The 15,242-nt window shown below is 43.3% G+C and overlaps 1 protein-coding gene across 23 annotated transcripts in view; it reads left to right on the forward strand.

Annotated features, from left to right (window-relative positions):
• Nucleotides 1-15,242, forward strand: part of ATG7 (autophagy related 7) — a 275,247-nt gene that overhangs the window by 12,357 nt on the left and 247,648 nt on the right. For 2 of the 23 annotated variants that reach the window (XM_054245936.2, XM_078351649.1), the window contains exon 2: nt 6,737-6,860. The exons of the other annotated variants lie outside the window; for them this stretch is intronic. The gene's annotated coding sequence lies outside the window, so the exon portion shown is untranslated. The remainder of the gene's footprint in view (nt 1-6,736; nt 6,861-15,242) is intronic. 23 annotated transcript variants of the gene reach the window in all.

Consider the following 15,242-nt stretch of genomic DNA (forward strand, 5'->3'; position numbering starts at 1 on the left):
CCTGAAAAAACAATAATAGGGTTAGAGGCCTAAGTCATATGGCATATCACCGTATGTTCTTCATGATTCCATATTCCGTGGACACTAGCTTCCAGGGTTTGTTCTCACAGTCATACAAGCTTGGGTTATTTCTTTCTTTTGGGGAGGAGATCTAGAAAAAGTTCCCTGTTATTGTTTTGTGTTGTTTTTTCTTGTTTTATTTTTTGAGACAGGGTCTGGCTCTGTCACCTAGGCTGCAGTGCAGTGGCACCATCTTGGCTTACTGCAGCCTCAATCTCCCAGGCTTAAGTGATCCTCCGCCTGAGTCTCCCAAGTAACTGGAAACACAGGTGCCTGCCACCACCATGCCCAGCTAGTTTTTTTTTTGTTTTTTTTTTTTGTATTTTTTTAGAGATGGAATGTTGCCCATGTTGCCTAGGCTGGTCTCAAACTCCTGAGCTCAAGCCATCCTCTCGCCTCAGACCCCCAAAATGGTGGGATTACAGGTGTGAGCCACCTTGCCTGGAAGATAAAGGTTTCTAAAATTCATCCTAGTAATGATTGAGAGCCGCTCTGCAAGGGACTAGGGACATTGAAAGGAATATTAGCCAGGATCTGTATTTGTGAAATTTACAATCAAATTTGGTGGAGGCAGACAGGTAAGCAAAGAGTTGAAAAACAATACCAAATGTGTAGGTAGCTTAGAGCCAGGAATGATTAAGTATAGCTGCCAGGGGAAGAGTATGAGGGGAGTGAAGACAGGTGAGGCACCTCTGAGAAGGCTTTCCTGGGCAGGTGACCTCCGAGCTGGCTTTTAAAAATGTCAGGCAGTCACAGAAGCAGGGTGAGGGAGGAGCACTTTTCAGACAGAGGGGCTGTCGGTTCTAGGCTATGGGGGCCTGAGAGCTGCTGTTAGAGGAGCATCAAGTCAGAGGTGAGGAGTGACAGTGCCATAGGGTAGGACTAGAAAAGTTGGAAAGCAGCAGCAGGGTCTGGGAGAAAGCATAAGGAAACCATCAGAGGTGTAGTCATATGCCTGCTTAGGATGTAGAATGCTGCCAATTCAGTCTTTCCGGAATGTTATGAGCCTCAATAAATATCAAATGAGCTTCGTCTTGGCTTAATGATGCTGAGAGATGTGTGAGTGTTCTGAATAGACTGTATTTACCAGTTCATAAAGAAGTATTTGCAACATTACAAGGTGCCTATTGCAGACCAGCAGATGTGGCCTTAGAATCTGGCCTTCGTCCTTAGCAGTCCTCACTGATCTCTACTGCCCTTTAAAAAGATTATGCCAAAAATGTCAGTCTCCCTCAAAACAAAACACATTATTGGCACCTTCAAAGAATCAAAGGATAACAGATTTTGTAGATCATTTAGTCCGGTGGTCAGCAAACTACAGCCTGTGGGTTTTGTGCCAAGGGCGTTTTTTGTATAGTCCAAGAGCTTAGAAATTTTTTTTGCAGTTTTTTAAGGGTTGTTTAAAAAAAATACACAACAGACTGTTTGCGGCCTGCAGTGCCTTAAAATATTTACTATCTGGACCTCTTAGGAAAAGCTTGCCGACCCCTGATCTTGTCTGACTGCCTGATACAGTAATCCTTTGCGCAGTATTACTTGGCAAATAATCATCCAATATATACTTGAACACTTCCACTAATGGAGAACTCATCTCTCTGATCTATTTCCTGTTTGGACAACTTAAGCTGTTAGTAATTTTTAAACTCTGCTGAAATTTATCTTACTATATAGCATCCATCCATTGGCTCTTTGTGGAAAAAGACAGCTATTATTTCATTTCAACCTTTACTGAGCTCTTACTATGATCTAGGTACTATGCTCAGTCCTGAAGAAAAGACATGGTTCTTGTTTCAAGAATCTCCCAGCTCTGATTTCTTGGAGCCAAAGCAGTTGAGCTGATATCGCTCCCTTTCTCTGTCTTCTTCTTGCCATTGTATTAGGACTTTTTTTCTTTAATTGTTTTCTTTATTTTGGTATTGTTATTTTATATATATAAGACAAACTTTAAGAGGCAAAAAAGGTCATGCGGTGAAAATAAGTCTCCCCGCACTCCTCTCTCCTGACCCCCAGCAGCTTTCTTGGGAGGCAACCTTATGGCATGTTTCCTGTGGGGATTTGACCTTAAAGAATAAAAGATTTGGGTCCATTTGGACAGAAACTTTTGATACATCCTCATTCAGTGTCATTTCCTGAGCTCCTACTCATGCTGAGTGTGACTCAGTTTTATTTTCATTAAAGCCTGAAATTTGCTCCAAGTTTGGGTTGTAGACACAGCCCCAGGCAGGTTGAATTGGTTAGCCACACACACCCAGCGATTTCACTTTAATCTTGACTGAGCTTTTTGGCTACTGCAGACCTTCTTACACTGCTGGAGTTTTTGTTCATCATGGTGTTGAATCCTTATGAAAACCTTTCCTGTTTAATTGGCAGTGACAGAATCCCATCTTGTGTAACTCCTGGGTTTCACATCCTGAAATAGTTTGAAATAAAATTGAAACACACTTACATTGATGCCTATGTCAGTTTCTTTCCTTGACTGTGTCTGAATATAATGTTGAAGTGTCATAGAAATAATCTTTTATCTTTCTAAGCTAAGCAGAGGCCAGAGTTTCACTTGTGCACTCCACGGTTATACAAGCGAGCCTTCCTTTTTCAGGAAGTGGATAATGTTTGGATCTAGATTAGTGACACATAAATAACTACCTAGGGCTTAGTTACTTCCCCCAGATTCCCCTCTGACCATTACTTTTTAAATCTTGCCTTCCAGCTTAAAGACTATAGTGATGGGACATAGATGTGTATGTTCCTAAGTGATATTTTTACCATAGAGTGTCTTCTTTAGGTATTTCCAGAAGATTCCTCAGCATGCTGCTGTTGGCTTAAGACTTCTCTCTTTTCCACCTGTCATGGAACAGTTTCAGCAGCTGAACATCAACTATATCCTCTTGTGAAATAGGCTCTTTGGTTCTGTTCAGAATTTCCCTAAGGCCAAATAAGTCAGAAGAATATTTGAAGGATGTGCCTCTTATGCAAATTACCTTTGTGCAATCATGGTTCACTGCAGCCTCAGCCTCCCGGTGGGAAGCTATCTTCCCACCTCAGCTTCCTGAGTAATTGGGACTACAGGTGTGCCTGGCAGATTTTTAAATTTTTTTGTAGAGATGGGGTCTCACCACGTTGCCCAAGTTGGTCTCAAACTCCCGGGCTCAAGCGATCCTCCTGCCGCATCCTCCCGAAGAGTTAGGATTATAGGCATGGACCGCTGCACCAAGCCTTTTTTTTTCCTCTGTAAAAGTAGTTTGTTTCTGTTTACAAAATACAGGGAAGGAACAAGGGCAATACCTGAAACCCCTTGGTCGCACATCTTCTCAATCTCTGCTTCTATAAATACCCTTTGTTCAAGAGCAAACTCATACTGTACCTGAGTGTTTTCTTACATCTTAGCAGCTTCAGGCTATAGCATATGACCAGGTGGGAAATAGATGCCTCATTCACAGGGTAGGGCTCCCCTCCAATTAGTGTTCCATCTCGCTTTTGCTAATATTGAAACAGAAGTAACTAGTTGGTCCTACTATTTGTTTTTAAAAACTCTGTCATGAACAAGTAGGTCATAGGCAAATTATGTCTTCACAACTCTTGGAATTGTTTCAAATAAGTTTATAGGCAGTGACTAAGGCCCTTTCCTCTTTCTAATCTTTCTAGGTCCCAGGCTGCCTTCAGCACCTGGACTGTCACCTGGGTCCCCACATCCCAGTACAGTGTTGGAGGAAGGGCAGGCCAGGCCAAGCATGAGGAATAAGTAGTTTATGTTGGGCTCAGACCGGGAGTCTATGGTCTTGAGACCTCTGTTTGTCAGTTTTCTTCTCCACATTCTCTTCCACCTATTTCTGCAGCCTCATGAGCTGTTTTTACTTATGGTAGTGGATCTTGGCCTTCTTCTTCCTCTTCTCCAGGTAGCTGTTACTGGCTGTTACTTCCAGCCAGCCTCATGAACCAGCCACCCCCAGTAGACAGGTTTTATTTTAGGCTTCAGACACACAGTCTTGAAGGCGGAAGGAACCACCATCTGCTTTTTCTTGTCATAGGTTGGTCCCATCAAACATCGTGAAGTGGTTCAGGGCAATCTGTCCTTGCTTGGTCTTGTGGGGCTACATGCCCTGCAGTCTGCCAAAAGATTCGGCTAGGGGCCTGGAAATGGTGGGGGCCTCGGGAAGAGTTAGTGTTCATCACTTGTGGAGGAAAACCGGGTACTTTAACTTGTTTCTGTAGAAATTGCCCTTGCAGAAATGTTGATGCCCTTGTACCACATGACCACCACCTCCTGGCCCAGTAATACCTGCTTGGCCATGATGGCTGAGGCAGCCCAGGAGAGAGACTTGGCCATCGAGCACCAGGATCTGCCCCTCTGCCATCTTTGGCAGCCACCTGGGAAAACATCTTTTTTTTTTTTTTTGAGACAGAGTCTTGCTCTGTCACCCAGGCTGGAGTGCAGTGGCATGATCTTGACTCACTGCAACCGCCCCCTCCCAGGTTCAAGCGATTTTCCTGCCTCAGCTTCCCGAGTAGCTGGGATTACAGGTGTGCGCCACCACACACCACTAATTTTTTATATTTTTAGCAGAGACAGGGTTTCATCATGTTGGTTAGGCTGGTCTCGAACTCCTAACCTCATGATCCACCCACCTTAGTCTCCCAAAGTGCTGGGATTACAGGCGTGAGCCACTGTGCCTGGCCAACATCTTTTTTATTTTTTCAAACAGCTTTAGCATCTTATTTTTTACCTTTGGAAAAAAACAGCTTTATTGAGGTATAATTAGTATACAAAGTATCTGTTACCTTTTTTTTTTTTTTTTTTTGAGACAGAGTTTCTCTCTTGTGGCCCAGGCTGGCATGTAATGCTGTGATATCAGCTCACAGCCACCTTCGCCTCCTGGGTTCAAGCAGTTTTCCTGCCTTAGCCTCCCGAGTAGCTGGGATTATAGGCATGCATCACCATGCCTGACTGATTTTTGTATTTTTTGTAGAGACAGGGTTTTGCTATGTTGGTCAGGCTTGTCTTGAACTCCTGACCAATTGATCCACCCGCCTCTGCCTCCAAAGTGCTGGCATTACAGGCGTGAGCCACTTGACCTGGACATGTCTGTTATCTTCTAAGTAGTAATCCTTAGTCATTTTTACCCAGCTACCGAAGTGCTGTAGATTAGAATTTTCTTTTTTGTCTTTGTGATCCTTTGGCACTGGTAAAATTCCATCTTGATGACCTCAGCAGGTCATCAAAATTATGATAAAAACAAGTTACATTGGACGGGCACGGTGGCTCAAGCCTGTAATCCCAGCACTTTTGGAGGCCGAGGCAGGTGGATCATGAGGTCAAAAGATTGAGACCATCCTGGTCAACATGGTGAAACCCCGTCTCTACTAATACAAAAAAATAGCTGGGCATGGTGGCGTGTGCCTGTAATCCCAGCTACTCAGGAGGCTGAGGCAGGAGAATTGCCTGAACCCAGGAGGCAGAGGTTGCGGTGAGCCGAGATCGCGCCATTGCACTCCAGCCTGGGTAACAAGAGCGAAACTCCGTCTGAAAAAAATAAAATAAAAAACAAGTTACATTTGTCCTTTAATAGAAAGTTATGAATGACCGATGTGTGTAGGGACCTGACAGTCTGTCACACAGAAGGTTTTAGATGAAATCCTTTTGTACCACTGTCTGCAACTGTGTTGATTTCCTTCCACATTGGACGATGGCTCTGGCCATGACCTTTTTGTTTTGACTGTTGGAGAGTAGGTTAGCTTGTGAATGTTTTTTCAAAACAGTTATTTTTTAGCATGTGTGAGGCTGATGGGCAGTAGGAAGTTTCTGAAAAGAGCTTTCTTCCTTCAAGGCAGTATAGTATTGTGACGAGAATAGGGGCTTGGAAGTGAGCAGACCCGGGTTAGTCATCGTAGCTCTACCGCTTCCTGTGTGACTCTGGGCAAGTTACTTAAAGCTCCCAGTGCCTCAGTTTTCTCTTCTGTAAAGTAGAAATAATCTTACCACTGTCAAGGGAATAACATGTAAAGTATTTAATGTAACGCCTGGCACAGAATGAGCATTTAATAAGAACAGTTACTAATATGACTATTACTACTGCTGCTATTTAAATAGTTTTGAACAGGATATTATCAAAACAGCAAGTACAATTTATGGTAGTAAATGCCCTAATGGAAGTGTTCATCTGCCATGGAGAAGGGAACCATTTAATACCCACTGACTTACTGAGAGTTTCATAAGGACCCTAAGAGATGAGAAGTACTTTCCCTGGTAGAGAGGGGAAAGGTTTCCTAGGAACATCTGCCATGCGTAAGATCAGGAAACTAGCAGGCTAAGGCTGTAAGCACCTTATTATCTGTGTGATAAGGCCAGTAAGGTTTTGTTTGTTTGTTTAAACAAGGGAGCAACCTATGCAGATCATTCCTGGTGGCAGTGTGCCATCTTGTTTGGAGGAGACAGGGGCCAAAGGCAGTGACCCGTGAGCATATCACTGCAAGAGCTGAGGTGTGAGATGCTGGAGCCTGATACGTGGCAGTGGGAATGGAGAGAAGGCAGGCAGACCTAGACAGGAAGCATGAAGTTACATGAGGAGTATGGACTTCAGAGTGGCATTGGAAGCTGAATCCTGGTTCTCCCACTTTCCTAGATGTATAGCCTTTTGTGAATTTCTTATTTTCTTTCTTTCTTTTTTTTTTTTGGAGACAGAGCCTTGCTGTGTTGCCCAGGCTAGAGTACAGTGGTGGGATCTCCATCTTGGCTCACTGTAACCTCCGCCTCCCGGGTTGAAACGATTCTCCTGCCTCAGCCTCCCAAATAACTGGGATTACAGGTACCCACCACCATGCTCAGCTAATTTTTGTATTTTTAGTAGAGACAGAGTTTCGCCATGTTGGCCAGGCTGGTCTCAAACTCCTGACCTCGGGTGATCTGCCCACCTTGGCCTCCCAAAGTTCTGGGATTACAGATGTGAGCCACCATACCCGGCCTCCTTATATGAATTTCTTACCTCTCTGAACCTCAGTTTCTTCCTCTATAAAACTGGAGCTTTTCCTTCTTAGGGCTTCTCAGAGAATTGAATTCAAGTGAATACCCCTGCTGCTGTGCCCAGTTTTGGTCTGTGTTCAGTAACTGTTACCTTCATGGCATTCCAGAGGACTGTTTAAGGTTGAGCTTCTAGGATTAGTGCTTTCTTGCATTGAGAGAGAGAAAAATTGAAGATGATGTTGAGATTTCTTGCTAGAATGTAAGGTGATACTATTAAGCAAAGTAGGAAATACGGAGAAAGGGGTAGAATTTAGGGAAAATATATATTGACTTTTGGATTTGTTGAATTTGAGATTTTGAAAAATCTAAGTCGTGGCTTTAAAGGACACTTAAATATACGTTTAGAGGTTAGAGCTAGAAATATAGTCCTGAGATTCATTGGCATATAGATAGAAATTGTTGTAGAAAGTAAATGACTGGCCAGGCATGGTGGCTAACATTTGTAATCTCAGCACTTTGGTTTGCCAAGGCAGGTGAATCACTTGAGGTCAGGAATTCGAGACCAGCCTGACCAACATAGCAAAACCCATCTGTACTTAAAAATACAAAAACTTAGGGCCAGGCACAGTGGCTTACATCTGTAATTGCAGCACTTTGGGAGGTCGAGGCGGGCAGATCACTAGGTTAGGAGTTCGAGACCAGCCTGGCCAACATGGTAAAACCCCATCTCTACTAAAAATACAAAAAAATTAGCCGGGCGTGGTGGCATACGCCTGTAATCCCAGCTACTTGGGAGGCTGAGGCAAGAGAATCACTTGAATCCAGGAGGTGGAGGTTGCAGTGGGCCGAGATTGTGCCATTGCACTCCAGCATGAGTGACAGAGAGAGACTGAAAAACAAAAAAGAAATTGAATGACCGAGGAGAGGGCTGAGCCTGGAACCCTTCAAAAACCAACAGTTGAAAGTAAATGCTAGCTGCATTGTGAAGGAAAAGAGAAAAAGGGAGAGATTAGAGGCCCAGAAGACAACACAGGAGGCTGTGAGAGTATTTCTCCACATGTGTGCCCCAAACACCTGTTTTTCTTTTTCTTTTTTTTTTATTTAATTGCATTTTAGGTTTTGGGGTACATGTGCAGAACATGCAAGATGGTTGCAGAGGTACACACGTGGCAGTGTGTTTTGCTGCCTTCCTCCCCTTCACCCACATTTGGCATTTCTCCCCATGCTATCCCTCCCCACCTCCCTCCGCCGCTGTCCCTCCCCTAATCCCCCCAATAGACCCCAGTGTATAGTGCTCCCTTCCCTGTGTCCATGTGTTCTCATTGTCCATTGCCCACCTGTGAGTGAGAATATGTGGTATTTCATTTTCTGTTCTTGTGTCAGTTTGCTGAGAATGATGTTCTCCAGATTCATCCATGTCCCTACAGAGGACACGAACTCATCATTTTTGATTGCTGCATAATATTCCATGGTGTATATGTGCCACATTTTCCCTGTCTAGTCTATCATCGATGGGCATTTGGGTTGATTCCAGGTCTTTGCTATTGTAAACAGTGCTGCAATGAACATTCGTGGGCATGTGTCCTTATAGTAGACCGATTTATAGTCCTTTGTATATATACCCAGTAATGGGATTGCTGGGTCAAATGGAATTTCTATTTCTAGGTCCTTGAGGAATCGCCATACTGTCTTCCACAATGGATGAACTAATTTACACTCTCACCAGCAGTGTAAAAGTGTTCCTATTTCTCCACATCCTCTCCAGCATCTGCTGTCTCCAGATTTTTTAATGATCGCCGTTCTAACTGGCGTGAGGTGGTATCTCAATGTGGTTTTGATTTGCATCTCTCTAATGACCAGTAATGAGGAGCATTTTTTCTTTTTTTTTTTTTTTTTTCTTGAGACAGAGTTTCACTCTTGATACCCAGGCTGGAGTGCAATGGCGTGATCTCGGCTCACCGCAACCTCCACCTCCTGAGTTCAGGCAATTCTCCTGCCTCAGCCTCCTGAGTAGCTGGGATTACAGGCATGCACCACCATGCCCAGCTAATTTTTTATATTTTTAGTAGAGACGGGGTTTCACCATGTTGACCAGGATGGTCTCGATCTCTTGACCTTGTGATCCACCCGCCTCGGCCTCCCAAAGTGCTGGGATTACAGGCTTGAGCCACTGCACCCAGCTGATGAGCATTTTTTCATATGTTTGTTGGCCTCATGTAGTCTTCTTTTGTAAAGTGTCTGTTCATATCCTTTGCCCATTTTTGAATGGGCTTGTTTGTTTTGTTCTTGTAAATCTGTTTGAGTTCTTTGTAAATTCTGGATGTCAACCCTTTGTCAGATGGGTAAACTGCAAAAATTTTTTCCCATTCTGTTGGTTGCCGATTCACTCTAGTGACTGTTTCTTTTGCCGTGCAGAAGCTGTGGAGTTTCATTAGGTCCCATTTGTCTATTTTGGCTTTTGTTACCAATGCTTTTGGTGTTTTGGTCATGAAGTCCTTGCCTACTCCTCCTGAATGGTTTTGCCTAGATTTTCTTCTAGGGTTTTTATGGTGTCAGGTCTTATGTTTAAGTCTTTAATCCATCTGGAGTTAATTTTAGTGTAAGGTGTCAGGAAGGGGTCCAGTTTCTGCTTTCTGCACATGGCTAGCCAGTTTTCCCAACACCATTTATTAAACAGGGAATCCTTTTCCAACTGCTTGTTTTTGTAAGGTTTATCAAAGATTGTATGGTTGTAGGTATGTTGTGTTGCCTCCGATGCCTCTGTTTTGTTCCATTGGTCTATATCTCTGTTTTGGTACCAGTACCATGCTCTTTTGATTACTGTAGCCTTGTAGTATAGTTTGAAGTCTGGTAGTGTGATGCCTCCTGCTGTGTTCTTTTTGCTTAGAATTGACTTGGCTATGTGGGCTCTCTTTTGGTTCAATATGAACTTCAAGGTGGTTTTTTCCAGTTCTGTGAAGAAAGTCAGTGGTACCTTGATGGGGATAGCGTTGAGTCTGTAAATTACTTAGGGCAGTATGGCCATTTTCACGATATTGATTCTTCCTAACCATGAACATGGAATGTTTCTCCATCTGTTCGTGTCCTCTCTGATTTCATTGAGCAGTGGTTTGTAGTTCTCCTTGAAGAGGTTCCTTACATTCCTTGTAAGTTGTATTCCTAGTTATTTTATTCTCTTTGTAGCAATTGTGAATGGCAGTTCGTTCTTGATTTGGTTTTCTTTAAGTCAGTTATTGGTGTATAGGAATGCTTGTGATTTTTGCACATTGATTTTTATATCCTGAGACTTTGCTGAAGTTGCTTATCAGTTTCAGGAGTTTTTGGGCTGAGACGATGGGGTCTTCTAGATATACTATCATGTTGTCTGCAAATAGAGACAATTGGCTTCCTCCTTTCCTATTTGAATACCCTTTATTTCTTTTTCTTGCCCGATTGCTCTGGCTAGAACTTCCAGTACTATATTGAATAGGAGTGGTGAGAGAGGGCATCCTTGTCTAGTGCCAGATTTCAAAGGGAATGCTTCCAGTTTTTGCCCATTCAGTATGATATTGACTGTTGATTTGTCATAAATAGCTTTTATTATTTTGAGATACGTTCCATCGATACCGAGTTTATTGAGTGTTTTTAGCATAAAGGGCTGTTGAATTTCATCAAAGGCCTTCTCTGCGTCAATTGAGATAATCATGTGGTTTTTGTTTTTGGTTCTGTTTATGTGGTGAATTACGTTTATAGACTTGCATATGTTGAACCAGCCTTGCATCCCTGGGATGAATCCTACTTGATCATGATGGATAAGCTTTTTGATGTGCTGTTGCAATTGGATTGCAAGTATTTTATTGAAGATTTTTGCATCTATGTTCATCATGGATATTGGCCTGAGGTTTTCTTGTTGAGTCTGCTGGGTTTTGGTATCAGGATGATGTTGGTCTCATAAAATGATTTGGGAAGGATTCCCTCTTTTTGGATTATTTGGAATAGTTTTAGAAGGAATGGTACCAGCTCCTCTTTGTGTGTCTGGTAGAATTTGGCTGTGAACCCATCTGGACCTGGGCTTTTTTTGTGTGGTAGGCTCTTAATTGCTGCCTCAACTTCAGACCTTGTTATTGGTCTATTCATAGTTTCGGCTTCCTCCTGGTTTAGGCTTGGGAGGACACAAGTGTTCAGGAATTTGTCCATTTCTTCCAGGTTTACTAGTTTATGTGCATAGAGTTGTTTGTAATATTCTCTGATGATGGTTTGAATTTCTGTGGAATCTGTGGTGATCTCCCCTTTATCTTTTGTATTGCATCTATTTGGTTATTCTCTGTTTTCTTTTTTATCAGTCTGGCTAGTGGTCTATTTTGTTGATCTTTTAAAAAAAACCAGCTCTTGGATTTATTGATTTTTTGAAGGGTTTTTCATGTCTCTATCTCCTTCAGTTCTGCTCTGATCTTAGTTATTTCTTGTCTTCTGCTAGGTTTTGAGTTTTTTTGATCTTGCTCCTCAGGCTCTTTCAATTTTGATGATAGGGTGTCAATTTTGGATCTCTCCACTTTTCTCATGTGGGCACTTATTGTTATATATTTTCCTCTAGAGACTGCTTTAAATGTGTCTCAGAGATTCTGGTATGTTGTGTCTTCGTTCTCATTGGTTTTGAAGAACTTCTTTATTTCTCCCTTCATTTCATTGTTTATCCAACCAACATTCAGGAGCCAGTTGTTCAGTTTCCATGAAGCTGTGCGGTTCTGAGTTAGTTTCTGAATTCTGAGTTCTAACTTGATTGCACTATGGTCTGAGAGACTGTTATGATTTCAGTTGTTTTGCATTTGCTGAGGAGTGCTTTACTTCCAATTATGTGGTCAATTTTAGAGTAGGTGTGATGTGGTGCTGACAAGAATGTATATTCTGTGGATTTGGGGTGGAGAGTTCTGTAAGTGTCTATCAGGTTTGCTTGTTCCAGGTCTGAGTTCAAGTCCTGGATATCCTTGTTAATTTTCTGTCTGGTCGATCTGTCTTTTTTTTTTTTTTTTTTTAATGGGGAAACAATGTTTGAAGAGATGATGGCTAAGGATTTTTTCTTTTTACTTTCTTGGTTTTTATTTTAATGAAAGGGAAAAAAAAAGGAGTCTAATATTGATCTAATATTGACAGTGGAGTGTTAAAGTCTCCCACTGTTATTGTGTGGGAGTCTAAGTCTCTTTGTAAGTTGTTAAGAACTTGCCTTATATATCTGGGTGCTCCTGTATTGGGTCCATATATATTTAGGATCGGTAGCTCTTCTTGTTGTATTGATCCTTTTATCATTATGTAATGTTCTTCTTTGTCTCTTTTGATCTTTGTTGCTTTAAAGTCTATTTTATCAGAGATGAGAATTGCAGCTCCTGCTTTTTTTTGCTCTCCATATGCTTGGTAAATCTTCCTCCATCCCTTTATTTTGAGCCTTTGTGTATCCTTGCATGTGAGATGGGTTTCCTGGATACAGCACACTGATGGGTTTTGGCTTGTTATCCAATTTGCCAGTCTGTGTCTTTTGATTGGTGCATTTAGCCCATTTACATTTAGGGTTAATATTGTTATGTGTTAATTTGATACTGCCATTTTGATGCTAGCTGGCTGTTTGGCCCGTTAGTTGATGCAGATTCTTCATTTTGTTGATGCTCTTTACCACTTGGTATGTTTTTGGAATGGCTGGTACTGGTTGTTCCTTTCTATGTGTAGTGCCTCTTTCAGGAGCTCTTGTAAAGCAGGCCTGGTGGTGACAAAATCTCTGAGTACTTGCTTGTTCGCAAAGGATTTTATTTTTCCTTCACTTATGAAGCTCAGTTTGGCTAGATATGAAATTCTGGGTTGAAAGTTCTTTTCTTTAAGGATGTTGAGTATTGGCCCCCACTCTCTTCTGGCTTGTAGGGTTTCTGCCGAGAGGTCTGCTGTGAGTCTGATGGGCTTTCCTTTGTGGGTGACCCGACCTTTCTCTCTGGCTGCCCTTAGTATTTTCTCCTTCATTTCAACCCTGGTGAATCTGACAATTATGTGCCTTGGGGTTGCTCTTCTTGCGGAATATCTTTGTGGTGTTCTCTGTATTTCCTGGACTTGAATATTGGTCTGCCTTGCTAGTTTGGGGAAGTTTTCCTGGATAATATCCTGAAGAGTATTTTCCAGCTTGGATTCATTCTCTTCATCACATTCTGGCACACCTATCCAACGTAGATTAGGTCTTTACACAGAGTCCCACATTTTTTGGAGACTTTGTTCATTCCTTTTTGCGTTTTTTTCTCTGATCTTGGCTTCTCGTTTTATTTCATTGAGTTGATCTTCGACTTCTGATATCCTTTCTTCTGCTTGGTCAATTCGGCTGTTGAAACTTGTGCATGCTTCGCTAAGTTCTCGTGTTGTGTTTTTCAGCTCCTTTAATTCACTCATATTCCTCTCTAAGTAGTCCATTCTCGTTATCATTTCCTCAAATCTTTTTTCGAGGTTCTTAGTTTCTTTGCATTGATTTAGAACATGTTATTTTAGCTCACAGAAGTTTCTCATTACCCACCTTCTGAAGTCTGATTCTGTCATTTCATCACTCTCATTCTCCAACCAGCTTTGTTCCCTTGCTGGTGAGGAGTTTTGGTCCTTTCTAGGAGGCGAGGTGTTCTGGTTTTGGGTGTTTTCCTCCTTTTTGCGCTGGTTTCTTCCCATCTTTGTGGATTTATCCACCTGTCGTCTGAGTAGTTGCTGATTTTCTGATTGGGTCTCTGAGTGGACGTCCAGATTGTTGATGATGAAGTATTTCTGTTTCTTAGTTTTCCTTCTAATAGTCTGGCCCCACTGCTGTAGGACTGCTGAGGTCCACTCCAGGCCCTGCTTGCCTGGGGAACTCCTGTAGCAGGTGCAGAACTGTGAGGGTTGCTACCAGATTCTTCTGCTATCTTTGTCCCTGAATAATGCCCGCCAAATGTCAGTCTGATCAGTCCTTTGTGAGGTGACTCTTTGGATATACGGGGGTCAGGGAGCTGCTTGAGGAGACAGTCTGTACTTTATAGGACCTCTAGTGCTGAGCTGTGAGCTCCGTTGTTCATTCAGGGCTGCTAGGCAGGTACATTTAAGTCTGCTGCAGCAGAACTCATAAAGCTCCCCCCTTTTTTTTTTCCTCAGGTGCTCTGTCTGGGTGAGTTAGGGCTTTATTTATGAGTATCTGTTGCACTTTCCTGCCCAGCAAGGAGGCAGTCTAGTCACTTTTTGCCTGTAGTGGCTATGCTGAGCTGCCGTGGGCTCCACCCTGCTGCCATGGGCTCCGCCCTGCTGCCGTGTGTATTTTCCTGTAGTCCTGTTCATATGGATGTGGTTAGAACTGCAGTGGCAATGGTGGCCCACCTCTGTAGTGGCGGACTCTCTCTGTTATGGTGGGTTGCCTTGGCAACGGCAGGCTGTCTCAGCAATGGCAGAGTACCTCGGTAGTCTCGGTAGTGGCAGACACCCCTCCCCCACCAAGCTGCACTGTCCTGAGTTCCGCTGTGCTTGCCGTGAAACTCTCAACATCGAGTGTTTCCAATTGCTGTTTTGTTTGTTTTTGTGGGGGTGGGACCTGCCAAGCCTGATCACCTGGCTCCCTGCCTCAGAGCCCTTTTTTTTTTTTAAGTTGAATGGTTGACTCTCTCCCAGGTGTTCCAGTCACCTGCTGCAAGGGCGCTGGGATCTGTGTGATTTCCCGTGCAGCGACCCACTGCGCCAGCTCAAACCGTGTTGCTGCCCAGAAATCTCCTGGCCTGGCTTTCTGTTTAAGTCCCGTTTAATCAGATGAATGTGCTAATCTGCCTTCCAAAATCTCCAACTGCTGGTTTAACAGGGCAACCAAACCAGAGTATTTTGTACAGGGTGCTGCTGCGCTGCAGACCTGGCCCAAACAGCCATGCCAGCCCAATCTGCCGTGCTGGCGGCCCGTGGAGCTCCTACACCTGGTCTGTGGGCAATAAAGATTCGTATGGAAATGCGGTGTGCACTCACCCTCTGCGATTTCACTGGGAGCTGCAATCCTGAGTTGGTCCTACAGCGCCATCTTTCCCTTCTCTGTTTTTCTCTTTCTTTTTCTTTTCCTTTTTTTTTGGCGGGGGTGGAGCGGGGGGGTGGTGGGGAGACGGAGTATTGCTCTTGTGCTGGAGTTCAACTGCAACCTCTGCCTCCCAGGTTCAAGAGATTCTTGTGCCTCAGCCTCCCAAGCTGGAATCACAGGTGCACTCTACCACACCTGGCTAATTTTTGT

Source organism: Callithrix jacchus, chromosome 15 (assembly GCF_049354715.1).
Source record: "Callithrix jacchus isolate 240 chromosome 15, calJac240_pri, whole genome shotgun sequence".
Lineage (NCBI taxonomy): Eukaryota > Metazoa > Chordata > Mammalia > Primates > Cebidae > Callithrix > Callithrix jacchus.